This window comes from Ranitomeya imitator, chromosome 6, assembly GCF_032444005.1.
Source record: "Ranitomeya imitator isolate aRanImi1 chromosome 6, aRanImi1.pri, whole genome shotgun sequence".
NCBI classification, from domain to species: Eukaryota; Metazoa; Chordata; class Amphibia; order Anura; family Dendrobatidae; genus Ranitomeya; species Ranitomeya imitator.
In genome coordinates, this window is record NC_091287.1 from 64,342,375 (window position 1) to 64,356,896 (window position 14,522).

Here is a 14,522-nt window from a genome sequence, read left to right on the forward strand (position 1 = left end):
TCTAGAAGGAGATGAATTTCCTTTTCTAGTATCATTTGATTTCTTTTGGCAACACGGGTGACTTTTATTCGATGAGGAGGCAGGGAGATAAAGTATAACCGTAGGCCCTCGGATAACAGGTTGATCATCCATTGAGAGGGTTGTGGGATTACCCACTGATGGACAAAAAAACGCAGCCTCCCCCCCCACTCGGAACATGGCGTCACTGTTTAGAGTCTGGTTTTTGAGGGGGTTTATTGAAGAGGAAACCTCTCTCCCTTCTTTCGCCCCAGGTCTTTCCTCGTGTGGGTCTATCTGTTGGACGGCCTCGGCCCGCTTTACCTGATCCCCGAAAGGACTGACGAGTGTCATTCCAACGGTGCTTAAAGAAGGGGGGCGGAGGGAAATGCTTTTTCTTATCCGCCGCTTTTTCTAAAATTTCATCTAATGCTTTCCCAAACAAATATTGCCCTTCACAGGGTACTGCGCCGAGCTTTACTTTTGACTGAAAGTCAGCATTCCAGTTTTTTAAGCACAAAGCTCTTCTGCCCGAATTGGAGAGGGCACCCACCTGGGCACGAAATCGTACTGAATCAATGGCGGCATCTGCCAGGAACCCCGCTGCATTTTGTAATGAAGGGATGACTTCCAGAAGTCTGTCTCTTGGACATTTGTCTTTTATTTGGTCGCTTAGCTCATCTAACCATGGCACGGGCAGTACAAGTAGCTTCTACCCCTGGTTTGAACGCCCAAGTTGAAGCTTCCCAGGCTGATTTTAGAAAGGCATCCGCCTTTTTGTCAAGAGGGTCTGTTAAGGCACCCATGTCCTCGAAAGGAAGTGCTATGCCCCTCGAGGTACTTGCAATAGCTGCGTCTAGCTTAGGTGCCTTCTCCCATTTTTCGCAAATTTCCTCATCAAAAGGATATTTATGTTTTAGAGCCTGGGGAACTGAAATTTTCTTATTCGTTTTTTTCCATTCCTTTTTAATTAGTTTTAATATCATGAAACGGAAAAACTCTCCGTTTCCTCCCTTCCAGATTGCTGAACAGAGTCCTGAACTGTTTGTTTTTCTTTTGGTGTTTCAACCCCCAGGTCTGACCAGTTTTAGCAACTTTCCCACATCTTCGGATAACACATACGGGCGACCACACTCTTCATCTGAAGAGTCCAGTTCTGAGTCCTCCCGGGTGGTAGTTCTCCCGGTTCACCCTCAGATTCTATATCAGAATTTTGGGCAGGCGTAGAAGGCAGATTTACAGAGCTCTGCAACCCCTGTTATTTCAATTGCTCCTTCACTGTGTTTTGCACTTTGTCCCTAACAATAGCCTTAACCCCTTTACCCCCAAGGGTGGTTTGCACGTCAATGACCAGGCCAATTTTTACAATTCTGACCACTGTCCCTTTATGAGGTTATAACTCCGAAACGCTTCAACGGATCCTGGTGATTCTGACATTGTTTTCTCGTGACATATTGTACTTCATGATAGTGGTAAAATTTCTTTGATAGTACCTGCGTTTATTTGTGAAAAAAACGGAAATTTGGCGAAAATTTTGAAAATTTCGCAATTTTCAAACTTTGAATTTTTATGCAATTAAATCACAGAGATATGTCACACAAAATACTTAATAAGTAACATTTCCCACATGTCTCCTTTACATCAGCATAATTTTGGAACCAATTTTTTTTTTTGTTAGGGAGTTATAAGGGTTAAAAGTTGACCAGCAATTTCTCATTTTTACAACACCATTTTTTTTTAGGGACCACGTCTCATTTGAAGTCATTTTGAGGGGTCTATATGATAGAAAATGCCCAAGTGTGACACCATTCTAAAAACTGCACCCCTCAAGGTGCTCAAAACCACATTCAAGAAGTTTATTAACCCTTCAGGTGTTTAATAGGAATTTTTGGAATGTTTAAATAAAAATGAACATTTAACTTTTTTACACAAAAAATTTACTTCAGCTCCAATTTGTTTTATTTTACCAAGGTTAACAGGAGAAATTGGACCCAAAAAGTTGTTGTCCAATTTGTCCTGAGTACGCTGATACCCCATATGTGGCAGTAAACCACTGTTTGGGCGCATGGGAGAGCTCGGAAGGGAAGGAGCGCTATTTGACTTTTCAATGCAAAATTGACAGGAATTGAGATGGGACGCCATGTTGCGTTTGGAGAGCCACTGATGTGCCTAAACATTGAAACCCCCCACAAGTGACACCATTTTGGAAAGTAGACCCCCTAAGGAACTTATCTGGATGTGTGGTGAGCACTTTGACCCACCAAGTGCTTCACAGAAGTTTATAATGCAGAACCGTAAAAATAAAAAATCATATTTTTTCACAAAAATTATATTTTTGCCCCCAATTTTTTATTTTTCCAAGGGTAAGAGAAGAAATTGGACCTCAAAAGTTGTTGTCCAATTTGTCCTGAGTATGCTGATACCCCATATGTGGCAGTAAACCACTGTTTGGGCGCATGGGAGAGCTCGGAAGGGAAGGAGCGCAGTTTGACTTTTCAATGCAAAATTGACAGAAATTGAGATGGGACGCCATGTTGCGTTTGGAGAGCCACTGATGTGCCTAAACATTGAAACCCCCCACAAGTGACACCATTTTGGAAAGTAGACCCCCTAAGGAACTTATCTAGAGGTGTGGTGAGCACTTTGACCCACCAAGTGCTTCACAGAAGTTTATAATGCAGAACCGTAAAAATAAAAAATCATATTTTTTCACAAAAATTATATTTTTGCCCCCAATTTTTTATTTTTCCAAGGGTAAGAGAAGAAATTGGACCTCAAAAGTTGTTGTCCAATTTGTCCCGAGTACGCTGATACCCCATATGTGGCAGTAAACCACTGTTTGGGCGCATGGGAGAGCTCGGAAGGGAAGGAGCGCCGTTTGACTTTTCAATGCAAAATTGACAGGAATTGAGATGGGACGCCATGTTGCGTTTGGAGAGCCACTGATGTGCCTAAACATTGAAACCCCCCACAAGTGACACCATTTTGGAAAGTAGACCCCCTAAGGAACTTATCTGGATGTGTGGTGAGCACTTAGACCCACCAAGGGCTTCAGAGAAGTTTATAATGCAGAGCCATAAAAATAAAACAAAATTTTTTTCCCACAAAAATTATTTTTTAGCCCCCAGTTTTGTATTTTCCCTAGGGTAACAGGAGTAATTGGACCCCAAAAGTTGTTGTCCAATTTGTCCTGAGTATGCTGATACCCCATATGTGGGGGGGAACCACCGTTTGGGCGCATGGGAGGGTTCGGAAGGGAAGGAGCGCCATTTGGAATGCAGACTTAGATGGAATGGTCGGCAGGCGTCACATTGCATTTGCAGAGCCCCTAATGTACCTAAACAGTAGAAACCCCCCACAAGTGACACCATTTTGGAAAGTAGACCCCCTAAGGAACTCATCTTGATGTGTTGTGAGAGCTTTGAACCCCCAAGTATTTCACTACAGTTTATAACGCAGAGCCATGCAAATAAAAAATATTTTTTTTTCCACAAAAATTATATTTTAGCCCCCAGTTTTGTATTTTTCCAAGGTTAGCAGGAGAAATTGGACCCTAAATGTTGTTGTCCAATTTGTCCTGAGTACGCTGATACCCGATATGTGGGGGGGAACCACCGTTTGGGCGCATGGGAGGGCTCGGAAGGGAAGGAGCATCATTTGGAATGCAGACTTAGATGGATTGGTCTGCAGGCGTCACATTGCGTTTGCAGAGCCCCTAATGTACCTAAACAGTAGAAACCCCCCACAAGTGACCCCATATTGGAAACTAGACCCCTCAATGAACTTATCTAGATGTGTTGTGAGAACTTTGAACCCCCAAGTGTTTCACTACAGTTTATAACGCAGAGCCGTGAAAATAAAAAATCTTTTTGTTTTCCCACAAAAATTATTTTTTAGCCCCCAGTTTTGTATTTTCCCAAGGGTAACAGGAGAAATTGGTCCACAAAAGTTGTTGTCCAATTTGTCCTGAGTACGCTGATACCCCATATGTTGGGGTAAACCCCTGTTTGGGCACACGGGAGAGCTCGGAAGGGAAGGAGCACTGTTTTACTTTTTCAACGCAGAATTGGCTGGAATTGAGATCGGACGTCATGTCGTGTTTGGAGAGCCCCTGATGTGCCGAAACAGTGGAAACCCCCCAATTATAACTGAAACCCTAATCTAAACACACCCCTAACCCTAATTCCAACGGTAACCCTAACCACACCTCTAACCCTGACACACCCCTAACCCCAACCCTATTCCCAACTGTAAATGTAATCTAAACCCTAACCCTAACTTTAGCCCCAACCCTAACTGTAGCCCCAACCCTAACCCTAACCCTAGCCCTAACCCTAGCCCTAACCCTAGCCCTAACCCTAGCCCTAGCCCTAACCCTAGCCCTAACCCTAGCCCTAACCCTAGCCCTAATGGGAAAATGGAAATAAATACATTTTTTTTTATTTTTCCCTAACTAAGGGGGTGATGAAGGGGGGTTTGATTTACTTTTATAGCGAGTTTTTTAGCGGATTTTTATGATTGGCAGCCGTCACACACTGAAAGACCCTTTTTATTGCAAAAAATATTTTTTGCAATACCACATTTTGAGAGCTATAATTTTTCCATATTTTGGTCCACAGAGTCATGTGAGGTCTTGTTTTTTGCGGGACGAGTTGACGTTTTTATTGAAAACATTTTTGGGCACGTGACATTTTTTGATCGCTTTTTATTCCGATTTTTGTGAGGAAGAATGACCAAAAGCCAGCTATTCATGAATTTCTATTGGGGGAGGCGTTTATACCGTTCCGCGTTTGGTAAAATTGATAAATCAGTTTTATTCTTCGGGTCAGTACGATTACAGCGATACCTCATTTATATCATTTTTTTATGGTTTGGCGCTTTTATACGATAAAAACTATTTTACAGAAAAAATAATTATTTTTGCATCGCTTTATTCTCAGGACTATAACTTTTTTATTTTTTTGCTGATGATGCTGTATAGCGGCTCTTTTTTTGCGGGACAATATGACGCTTTCAGCGGTACCATGGTTATTTATATCTGTCCTTTTGATCGCGTGTTATTCCACTTTTTGTTCGGCGGTATGATAATAAAGCGTTGTTTTTTGCCTCGTTTTTTTTTTTTTTTTCTTACGGTGTTTACTGAAGGGGTTAACTAGTGGGACAGTTTTATAGGTCGGGTCGTTACGGACGCGGCGATACTAAATATGTGTACTTTTATTGTTTTTTTTTTTTATTTAGATTAAGAAATGTATTTATGGGAATAATATTTTTTTTTTTTTTCATTATTTTGGAATATTTTTTTTTATTTTTTTTACACATTTGGAAAATTTTTTTTTAACTTTTTTACTTTGTCCCAGGGGGGGACATCACAGATCAGTGATCTGACAGTTTGCACAGCACTCTGTCAGATCACTGATCTGACATGCAGCGCTGCAGCCTTCACAGTGCCTGCTCTGAGCAGGCTCTGTGAAGCCACCTCCCTCCCTGCAGGACCCGGATCCGCGGCCATCTTGGATCCGGGGCTGGAGGGAGCAGGGAGGGAGGTGAGACCCTCGCAGCAACGCGATCACATCGCGTTGCTCCGGGGGTCTCAGGGAAGCCCGCAGGGAGCCCCCTCCCTGCGCGGTGCTTCCCTGCACCGCCGGCACATCGCGATCATCTTTGATCGCGGTGTGCCAGGGGTTAATGTGCCGGGGGCGGTCCGTGACCGCTCCTGGCACATAGTGCCGGATGTCAGCTGCGATAAGCAGCTGACACCCGGCCGCGCTCCCCCCGTGAGCGCGGCCGATCGGCTATGACGTACTATCCCGTCCAGGGTCAGATAAGCCCAGGGCACCTCGACGGGATAGTACGTCTAAGGTCACAGAGGGGTTAATATTCTGGAGTAAAGATGATGACTCTTCAGTCAGTTTTCTCTATACATGGACGACATATCCGCTTCTCATATGTCCTGGGAAGGCTCTTATGACAGAGTGCACATACTTTATTCCTTTGTTTAGAGGTAGCTTTCTTTCCCTGCATACATATACAGAAAGACAATGTTACTGATATAATCTAGTAAGAAGGAACATAAACCAGCTCACCCGTGATTCAGCAACCAAACCTCGGGAGCACGGACCCGCTGTGTCCAGGTGTGCAAGATCCAAGATCATGATTAAGGGAGCCTAGTCTCCAGAAACGCGTTGAGATTCTTACCCATATGGTTGTGCTGAAGTCTGTATCCTCCATGTTTAAAGTTTGTTAATAAAGAAATCGCTTTTTTACGGACTCGGTGAAGCTGGACATTTCTTTCTTTTACTGATATAATCTGCCTTACAAAGGCACTCACCCACCGGACCCTCAATACCATGACAGGCTGGGGAGAGAGGTACCACCCCATCTTTTATCTCCACTGCAGGTTTCCTGTTCCTGGGGGCAGAGCCATCTCTCATGTATCGGTGCTGTCATGGGGAGGGGAAAATACTACATTCTTCAAGTTTTTATTGCCCATGTGGGAGAAGCAGATGACCGTGCAGCCTACGGTATATAATGGTGGTTATAATGGATGCATCTGGCCCGCGGTGCTCCACTATTTCCAGGAACAATCTGCTCCCTTCACTGATGGGATATTTAAGAAGCAATGTCCAGTCAAGGTTCAAATGTAAAACTATTCATAAGGATTGTGCCCTTGATCACCGAAACCTAATCTACTTCTTCTATTACTTTCCTATTGTTATTACGATTCTGGCAATCACATATTCTGCTTATTAAAGATTGCAGTGCTGCAGACTCACCCGTATTGGCTATTTTCATAGCTAGATCTAACAAGGAACATTAAAATAGATGTTACATTTACTGGCAGTGTTAATATAAAGCCCGATCTCAAAGGACAATAGACATTCTAGAATAGACGGACATTTTTTTTTTTTCATTTCAATGCAATTTTTATTAACTGCCGAAAGTTTCTCTAGGAAGAACAAAAGGATCTGGTGTTCATATTCACACAGTCCAATTCTGCTAATGTGTATGGGAGGAAACATTTATCTCCTGTTCACTGTAGTTGGCATAAAGCTCACACACCATGCTTTACTACAGATTATGCAGGAAGGTGGCATTTATAAAGGTAATGAAAACATTTCTAGTGATGAGCGAACGTGCTAAGATCAGGTGCAAAATGAAGTCCGTCCATGTGTGACACCCCAGGAATCCGGTTGTCACAGTGGCACTTGCCTGCCTTCCGGGGAGGGTGATGCCATGCCTGGTAGCGAGAAGGAGTCCCCTAAGCAGGTAACACTTACATACAACACTTTACTGACTCCAGGCCAGAAGGGGGGAGCTCTAGACCTGGTTTCAGGGTAGCTTCCCTATAAGTTCTGGTCTGGAGGAGTTAGAAGTCAGTCTGTGTGAGACAGTGAAGGGAAAGGAAGCATGTGAAGAGAAGAGAACTGGAGTGGAGCTGCGATTGGGCTCACTCCAGGATAGAGCGCAAGAAACCGGACACTGGAGTCTGATGTTGTGTAGGAACTGTATGCCCCACAGCAGAAACCAGAGGGCAAGAGATTGCAGGTCTTCAAGCCACAACTGACACCTGAAGGCACAGCAGCAGATTAGAGCCCGGAGGCACCACGAGAAAGAGACACCTGTAGAAAGGCTCGAGCTGCCTGCCATGCGGGTAGAGTTCCGCTCATCAAGAATACAGAATTCAGCGCAGAAAGGCTAGAGGGATTCTGAACCGCTTCCAGGCTGCACTGATTTCAAGATCACCTGTAATCTATGTACCTGACATTCATCAGTAAAAGATAAAGAGACTGCAATCCTGTGTCCTCCAATTATTTCCTGCATCCCAACATCTACAACCCCTCCTAGTCTGTCCTCGGTAGCCCTGGGGCCTCCGCTCCACCTGTGGGGAGCAAAACCATTTAAGCTGCATCACCATCGGTCCCAGCGGATCCCTTTGAGCAGTACCACAGGTGGCATCAGGAACATTACTACATTAGACTTTATTTGCCACTACACTTTATCCCCTTTAATTGGATGCCCAGGGCCACGGACCGGGTCACTGCAGCCGTGACTTCCCCTTTAAGAACTGTGCGGACCCGGTACCGAGTATCTCATGGTCCTAGAGGGTGCTCCACATGCAAAAGCCAAGAGGTGGACATCCAGGCAAAATATCGGAGTTAATATATTGGCACATCACAAGATCTAACAGTTTTTGAGCGGCAAACATGTTGAAGTAGACAGTGGAGGTGGCTTGTATGCTCCGTAATAGTGAGATCACAGACGTCCATGCAAGCACCTTGCGACACACAATATCCAATTCTGGAATGGTGGTCTGAAAAAAGGTGAAGAAGCCTTGACTTCAATATTGTGTCAAGGTGTTTTGGTTCGAGTTTGCAAAAAAGTACGAAAAGTGGACAGTAGAATATTGGAAATGGGTGATTTGAAACTATGAGATAAAAGTCAATGCTCTTTCCTCTGATGGGTGCAAATGGGTCTGGAATAAACAAGGGAAAAAGGGGTTAACGGATTGAGAAATTAAAGAAGCTGTCAAATTTCATCTAAGAAGCGTGATGTTATGGGGTTGTTTCACAGCCATAGGCATTGGATACTTGACCAAGATCGATGGTAATCTCAATGCGGGGCTGTATGCGAGTATCCTCTAAAACAAATTAGTTCATACATTCAAGTTCTATGGATATGAAAAGGACTATATAGTGTTTGAGTAGGACAACCCGAAGCATACGTCGAGATTGGTGAAGAAATGGTTTCCCGGTCTTCAATCCAATCGAACGCTTGTGGGTAGAGCTGAAGAAAATACTGTATACATACCTAGATCAATCAACCAACTTTGGGAACGTGTAGAAGAGACCTGGGTTCAGATTTCAAATGAGACATGCTTGAATCTGATGGAGAGCATGCCCAGGAGGATTAAAGCAGTGCTGAAAGCCAAAGGTGGATCTACAAAATACTAACTAAATAATTAAAATTTAGATTTTTAGGAGCAAAACAGTAACAATGCAGTGACATGACAAGAATCTGCATAACTAATCATATAGTAAATAGTTGCAAGTCAAATTTACATATGACATGGCCAAGATGATTGTCTATAAAATGATGGTAGTCACACATTTAAAGCAGTAGTGGATGGTGAGATACGGAGCCTGAAACTCAAAAGTTCACAGCATTGATACCCTTTTGCTCGTCAGTGTACCTCCCTTTGGTGAGCTCATGTGGGGACTGGTTGTGGGTTATGCTGGGTCTTTCAGAATTTTATGAGATCCCCAACTTAAAGGATATTTTCACTCATGGAGGTCCCAGACAGTAGATATTATTGTCATGTTTATCGCAATTTTCCTTAATATCGATATGAAACATCCATCAGAACGTTATTAATTTGGAGGGGTGCTGCCAACTTTACAGTGATGTGAGTGAATGCGTTATGTTTGTTCCTTTGCTACGACAATAAAAATATATCTCCCTTAAATATCGGTTTGATGCAGATTCCAATATTCATCACTGACCACTGGCTCCAAAAGGTCTAGGGAGCCATGCTTTGATCAGAGGAAGCTTTTTGATTTGGAAATGTACTTCCCTGCCTCTGCGTAAACTAATCTTGGACTTTGTGTCTTTTTTACAGCAAATCTCTCTGCTGTAATTACCTGCTGGAGGCCCTTACTTCAATGGAGGTGGCAGGGTCAGCTCTCTCTCACTTTTCCTGTTTTAATTAGTCTCACGGGGTTACTGCAACAGTATGGAGCCAGAAGACTGCAGCGTCTGATCGCTGAGAAGAAGCACTTCTCCTTAATTTTAATGGTGTGTATTCCTTCTGGCAGAGCAGGGGTTAATCAGCCATATTGGAAATCTCTGTGCTTGCAGCTGAGCTCCGTTAGCAACTATTTTCCCATTTATAATCTAGTCTTTCATGCAAATCCTTGTCAGAGCTATCATTTGCTGCAGGGCTAACAGAGGGAGAGGTGTTCTTATGAGAAGGAGAGTTGGAGGAGTTATCTGTGACTGTTGCTTGGTTTGTATGTGTGGTAATTCCCTATCCTTCTCTATTTTGCTTTATTCCCCTACCTCCATGTCCCGATGCATTCCTCTGTTATATGTGGGTGAATATTTTGTTTGCCTGGAGTTTTCTGTTAACCCTTGTTTGCGTTGCCTTGTTTGTCGGGTTGGTGTACTACGGTACACGGTAGTGCCCCTCTTTCCTGGGTAGGGGAAGAGAACAGACTGAGGGCTGACTCAGGAGATAAGGCAAGTGTGGAGGCCCTGGCATCGTCACCTTCAGAAGTTTTCTGGGTAATAGGGAGAGCTAGGGCGCTTCCTAGTATTAGGGACAGGGAAGGAGCCCCTAGTCCCGGGTCATCCGACAGCTGTGTCATGACAATTAATCTCTTCACTAGTTATAATTAGTTCCACATGTTCAATGTGAGGATAAGTCCCCTCTCTGCAGGTGTCTTATGGATTTTTTTATTTTCCTTTGACAGGGGCCAATACCTTTATTTATATTTTTTAATGTTATTGACCTATATTACACCATTAACTCTGTACCACTTTTACAGATATCGTCAGTGTCTCCATTGGGGCTTACAATCTAAATTCCCTATCAGTAGGTCTTTGGAGCGTGAGAGGAAACCAGAGTACCCGGAGGAAAACCATGCAAACACATAGAAAATATACAAACTCCTTGGCAGATGTTTTTGGTTGGATTTTAACTCAGGACACCAGTGCTGCAAAGTAACAGTGCTAACCACTGAGCCACCGTGCTGCCATTTCCTTAAAAAGTCAGTTTGAGAGCATGTATCAATAAAATAAGATGCCATCACGCAAAGTATTTAAACTAAAGCCTGGGACAACTTTCTTGATGATTTTTATGTTTAACCCTTGGCATTCCTTAAGTTATAACTTTTTGATTTATGATAAAACTAAATCACCGTCACGAAGCAATGCGGCATCTGTAGCCGCAACCTACGGAATAGCTCATTAATAAATATATCTTTAGATGTAACGAGCAATATGCGAATCATCGCGCAATTGAACTCGATCTTAATTTATTATGGCAACTTTGTATGTTCTGAAACGACTTCTAGATGAGCCGTTACTTTACATCTCTAGTCTGGATTATGTCCAGTTTTCGATGAACAAAATTGCAAAGAAGTATTTGGCAGCCATATTACATTTATAAATCTGCTCACGAAATGGGATAAGTTTTGTTGTTAATGGAAAATGTGCACCTCATTTCCTGTTCATCATGCTAAAAATGTGACCTCCCGATCATATGAAATATTGCTATATCATTGTGCGATAAGAACATTTTCTCCAAAGAAAAGACTAAATGTAATGACACCCGTGGGTGGAAACTTAATATAAAATAATTGTCATTTTCGAAAGGCCACATATTTCTCATACAGCAAGAGCCAGCACTGACAAGTAAATTTACTTACGGATATTACAGATTTTTAGAAATGATGGTTATTATGCTGATGATAGATAGAAGAAGAAGAGCTCAAGACTTAGTAATGTGCAAAATAATAGCAGTGCGTTTAAAACAACTGGGAAAAAAGCTCAATCATTATAACATTTGTTTCCATATACACAAAGGCTCTGGAAGCTGCACATACAATTCCAAATGAAAATATATTTTTTTTAAACTGAAAATGAAGAAAAAAAGAATGATAGGCTGTATAAACAGAAATTTGTTTCCAGACTTAGCTTTTCTGTTAATCACTGAACTAACATTTAGTTGTATAACCTTCATTTCTGATAACGGCTTTACATCTGTGTGGCATGGAGTCAACAGACATCTGACACCAGCGAACAGATATCCCAGCCCAAAATGACTGGACTACATTCCACAGTTCTTTTACATTCTTAGGTTTTGTATAAAAAACTGCATTTTTGATGTCACTCCACAAATTTTCAATCAAAGTGAGGTCTGGGAAATGGATTTCTTTACAAGTTTCCCTTCTCCAATAAACTTCTTTATCAAAGTTCTTTCTACTTCAGTAAAATGTCTGGAACGGCCCATTGTACTCACTGAGTGAAGGCTAAGACCAGCAGCCACAACCTTTCCTGCCCTGCTTCTTTAAATAAGGGCCAGAATTGACATTTGTGTCTTCACAGAATGAATGACCTCAATTATTGAACCCCCGCACTGCTATCAATTAGAACACCCTCCTTTCATTAAATGAGTCAATTACTACATTGCCATCATACCAAAGGAGGGGAAGGATGACAGCCTGTGTAGCAATTATCGCCCTATATCATTGCTCAACACCGACTTGAAACTGTGGGCTAAGGTGTTGGCTTCAAGGATCAATGGTGTCTTGGGTAGAATCATTCGCCCTGACCAGGTGGGCTTCGTGAAGGGCCGTGAAGGCAAAGACAACTCCACTAAAATTCTCCATGCCATTTCTTATGCAAAGAAGACTAAGACTCCATTAACCATTCTGTCAACTGATGCTGAGAAAGCATTTGACAGAATTAGTTGGCGATATATGGTCTGCACATTATAAAAATTTGCCTTCCCATCAGCTTTTATAGACGCTGTAATGTCCCTTTACGTGGATCCATCTGCTAAAGTTGGGGTGAATGGTATTTTTTCCGAACCTTTTAACATAACCAACGGCACCAGGCAGGGCTGTCCTCTCTCACCCACCCTATTTATCATGGTCGTGGAAACCCTGATGGAAAAGATAAGACAGGACAATGAGATTAAGGGCCTAAAGGCCCCTTCACATTAAGCGACGCTGCAGCGATACCGACAACGATCCGGATCGCTGCAGCGTCGCTGTTTGGTCGCTGGAGAGCTGTCACACAGACCGCTCTCCAGCGACCAACGATGCCTGTAACCAGGGTAAACATCGGGTAACTAAGCGCAGGGCCGCGCGTAGTAACCCGATGTTTACCCTGGTTACCTTCCTAAAAGTAAAAAAAACAAACAGTACATACTTACCTACCGCTGTCTGTCCTCCAGCGCTGTGCTCTGCACTCCTCCTGTACTGTCTGTGTGAGCACAGCGGCCGGAAAGCAGAGCGGTGACGTCACCGCTCTGCTTTCCGGCTGACCGACGCTCACAGCCAGTACAGGAGGAGTGCAGAGCACAGCGCCGGGGACAGACAGCATTAGGTAAGTATGTAGTGTTTGTTTTTTTTACTTTTAGGATGGTAACCAGGGTAAACATCGGGTTACTAAGCGCGGCCCTGCGCTTAGTTACCCGATGTTTACCCTGGTTACCAGTGAAGACATCGCTGGATCGGTGTCACACACGCCGATCCAGCGATGTCCACGGGAGATCCAGCGACGAAATAAAGTTCTGGACTTTCTTCAGCGACCAACGATCTCCCAGCAGGGGCCTGATCGTTGGTCGCTGTCACACATAACGATTTTATTAACGATATCGTTGCTACGTCACAAAAAGCATCGATATCGTTAAACAATATCGTTATGTGTGAAGGTACCTTTAGGATGGGCAAGTTAGAGGTCAAAGTAGCTGCTTTTGCCGACGACCTTTTAATCTTGACCTCCAACCCCAAAACATCTTTTCCGAAGTTAATGTCTCTGTTTGCTGATTTTGGCGAGATCTCCAACTTCAAAATAAACGCGAATAAATCTGAAGCGCTAAATGTCTCGGCAAGGATTTCAGACACCCCCTTTAATTGGCCCACAGAAAAACTAAAATATCTTGGAATTTATTTAACGGCCGATCCCTCCTCCCTCTACAAATGCAATTACACTCCCCTCTTGACACGACTTCAAACAGATCTAAAAAATTACGATCTACCTTACTTATCTTGGAGGGGAAGAATAAATGTTATTAAATCCTATATTTTCACAAAAATATTTTATACCATGAACATGGTTCCCATACCCCTTCCCAACTCATTCTTCCATTCAGCTAACCAATTGATTTCTCAATTCGCATGGAAATACAAAAAAGCTAGACTTCCTTTTAAAATTCTCTCCCTTCCCAGAGGTAAAGGTGGTCTTGGCCTTCCTGATATCAAAACTTATTATAAAGCTATACATCTCGCCAGATGGATGAATCTGTTAAAACCTAATCCAGAAAATTTCAACACAAACTTAGAACTCGCTCTACTGGGTGATGAGGTTGATCTTTATCTTTGGCTGTCCTTTAATTGCCCACGTAGAAAATTTGATGAGATCCTACATAACACCTTATCTATAAGACGTTCTCTTATACCAAACCAACTTCCGTATTGTCATTTTCTCGACAATATTCCGATTAAGATCATCCCATGGTTGGTGGACCCTACATATGAGGATGTCTATGGACTCTGGACATCCCTACCAGACGCTCCAATCTCTCAATTCCTATCAAACCAAGTGTCTTGCAATGATAATTGGCCGATCAATGCCACAAAACAACCTATTAATTTTCTCCAAAAGTATCACATACACCGCATAATGACGAAATTCAGAACTGATGTGGGTCACTCTTCAGAATGGCTCTGGCTCGATCTGCTAGTGAGGCTAAAATCACCAATCACCAGACTGGTTTCTAAATTATATGCGAACCTCCT